The 3,137-nt window shown below is 50.3% G+C and overlaps 1 protein-coding gene across 1 annotated transcript in view; it reads right to left on the bottom strand.

The window, feature by feature from the left end:
• The window catches only part of Eva1c (eva-1 homolog C (C. elegans)), a 74,915-nt gene extending 74,725 nt beyond the window's left edge, over positions 1-190 (bottom strand). Inside the window, exon 1 of the mRNA XM_013027471.1 lies at positions 136-190. The gene's annotated coding sequence lies outside the window, so the exon portion shown is untranslated. The remainder of the gene's footprint in view (positions 1-135) is intronic.
• Positions 191-3,137: the final 2,947 nt, after the last annotated feature.

Consider the following 3,137-nt stretch of genomic DNA (forward strand, 5'->3'; position numbering starts at 1 on the left):
GCGCGTGAAGCCCGGGCGCCCCGGGCTCGGGGCGGAGCGGCGGCCCTGGGAAGTTGGGGCGCTCATCGGCTCCCCGCACCCCACGCAGCGGTCCCCATTTCACAGGATAGGAGACGGAGCCTTCCCCCCCCCCACCTCCCGCGCCATCTGCCGAAGTTCTGGCCGCTTTTAGAGGGGGTCGAAGTCTCTAAGCCGGGTGCGATGGCTCCGGAGCGGGGTCTTTGCGGGCTGATCGCCAGCCGCTGAGCCTTCACGGGGGTTGTGTTTCCCACCGGGGCCGCCTTTACCGACCTCTCGATTGTGGGCGCTGTTTGCCCGGTGTGGATGACCCGGGGCCGGGGCGTGGGAATCCTGTGGCTGCCCGCCAGGTGCAAGGCGCACGGGGGTCCCTGCGCCCCCAGACCCCCGATCGGGCGGCGCCGGAGAGAAGGTGGAGGGCCCCGCGGGCAGGCGCTGGGCACAAAGCGTTCACATCACCTCGGCCCTGGGCCTGCCAAGTTCACCGCGCCTGGCGCCCAGACCTAGAGAACCAGGCCCAAGGGCGGGGCCGGGCGCGCTGCCGCCCAGGGCTGCAGGGACTCGAACTCCCCAGAGTATGGAAGGGAGGCCTGGAGAAACACACGGACCGGCTCTCCGGCCTCCCTGTGACCCCGCCCCCCCAAAGGTGAGTCACTAAGATTTGGGGCCGGTGACATTGGGTGACGTACATGGAGTGGTAGAGGCTGAATGTTGGGTTTGGGTCCTGGCACGAAGATTTTGCTAATGTTGTTTTGAGACAGTGTTTCACTCACTGTGTAGCCCAAGCTGGCTTACAACTCCTGATCTTCCTGTCTCAGCCTCCCGATCATTGACAGGTGCACACCACTGTACTAGGCTCACAAAGATATTTTTTTAATCTACTTTAAATTAAAAAAAACCTCAACCTTCACCTGTGTGTGTGTGTGTGTGTGTGTGTGTGTGTGTGTGTGCATATATGTATCCTGGAAGTTAGGTCCTAATGTGCACTTGTTAGATGAGGGAAACAGGGGTCTGGAACAGAGAGCTATGCACTGAGAAGGGAGAAGCCAGGAGAGAAGGGAAGGGAGGGAATGGGAGTACAGAAACAGGGAAGTTTTAGGAGGATGCTGGGGCAGAGGAAAGAGTGGTTGGGGGGCAGGGCTCCTTGGCTGTTACTGCATGGCCCTCAGCCTTTGCCATCATCTGCTCCCTTTAAGAATTCTTTTTTTTTTAATTTTGCAAAAAAACTAACTCCATCCATTTTCTTCTGTGTTCCAATACCTCTGTGCTTCCAACTCAATAGGCATTTTCCTCTCAGGCTATGTCCTTCTCCCTCAGTATCGTGGCAGTACCTATGGAAAGCCTGGGACTTGGTCAAAACTCATAGATAGGGAAGGAAGACAGAAAGAAAGGGAGGTACCTGAAAGGGGAACCTTGTGCTGTCCTGTAAGGCTCATCTGAGCTCTTTCTCAGGAGGCATTTTCCTCCTCAACTCTTTCTTCTGGGATGGAATTTGAAAAAATAAAAAATAAAAGAAGTCACAGCCCGGGCTGGAAGGTGGTTCAGTGGTAGGGTGCTTGCCTTGCATGCATGAGGCCCTGGGTTCGATTCCTCGGTACCACATAAGCAGAAAAAGCCAGAAGTGGTGCTGTGGCTCACATGGTAGAGCGCTAGTCTTGAGCTGAAGAGCTGAGGGACAGCACCCAGGCCCAGAGTTCAAGCCCCATGACCAACCAAACAAAAAAAAAAGTCATAGCCCCTTGGTAATATGCAAGAATGACAGCAATGTGAATTAAAGTGAATTCTGCCTCAGGAAGGGAGGGCCAAATAATAAAACAGTCTCAAAATACACGTCTTCACCATCCTTTGAGATATGTACCAACCAAGAAATATCATTTGCCAATGAGCCATAAATATCATCTATCTACTTGCCACAAGATACAAATGAGGGACCCCCTTGTTAAAGGTACTTGGTCCAAATGCTCATGTGGGAGGTCCCAAGTCAAGTCACAGAGGCATGCACTCTCCCTCTCATTTCTACCTCATTCTCTGCTGGACACGAGTTGGCTCCTCCACCTGAATTCCTTTCTTTTCTTCCTATGTTCCAGTTGGAACACTGACTTGTGTTTGTGAATGTACCCATGGCTCCACTCTTCTACCCAGCCGCCAGCCTCTGCAGGCCTAGCCTAGTCTTTCCCTCTTCCTCTGCTTAGAAGCATCCCTATCCCCCCATACCCTCTATAATATACCTGACTTCTTAAGACCTTGGCTTTTCCTTGAATCTAACTTCTGCTCTGAGAAAAATAAGTGTAAATGACAAGGCTTGTCATTCCCACTTATATTTTCAGCTACTTGGCTGGCAGAAATAGGAGGATCGAGGTTTAATTCTATCCTGGAAAAAATGTTATCCAGACCCTATCTCAAATAGGTGTTGCACACTTGTAATCCAGATATGTGGGAGGTGGAAGTGGAAAGCTTGTGGTTCAAAGTGGATCTGAGGGGAGAAAAACATGCAACCTATGTGAAAAATAACTAAAGTGAAAAAGGGCTGGAGGTATGGTTCAAGCCATAGAGCACCTCCCTAAGTGCAAGGCCCTGAGTTCAAACTCCAGAAAGAATGGCCCCACAATGTGTGTACACATAAAATACATGTTCAATCTTTTCTTTAAAAAGTATTTTTCATTGTAGTAAAATATACATATAAAAAACATGCAGTTAGGGTTCACATTGTCCAAAAAGAAATGTACTCCTTACCTGATTTATGTGACTGTAATCCCTTTGTAAAGCACCTTTATAATAACAATAAGAAATTAAAAATGTAACTCAGAGCCAGGCACTGGTGTCTCACACCTGTAATCCTAGCTGCTCAAGAGGCTGAGATCTGAGAACTGAGGTTCAAAACCAGCCAAGGCAGGAAAGTCTGTTGAAACACTTGTCTCCAATAAGCCAGAAAACCGGAAGTGGCGCTGTGGCTCAAGTGGTAGAGCATTCACCTTGAGCTGAGGAGCTGAGGGACAGCACCCAGGCCCAGAGCTCAAGCCCCACGACCAACAAAAAAATTAAAACAAAACAAAACAGCTCCATGACGCTTAGCACATTGCCTTTTTTTTTTGTGGACTGACATCACCATCTTCCTCCAA

The sequence above is a fragment of the Dipodomys ordii genome, unplaced genomic scaffold, assembly GCF_000151885.1.
Source record: "Dipodomys ordii isolate 6190 unplaced genomic scaffold, Dord_2.0 Scaffold104, whole genome shotgun sequence".
In the NCBI taxonomy this organism is placed as follows: Eukaryota; Metazoa; Chordata; class Mammalia; order Rodentia; family Heteromyidae; genus Dipodomys; species Dipodomys ordii.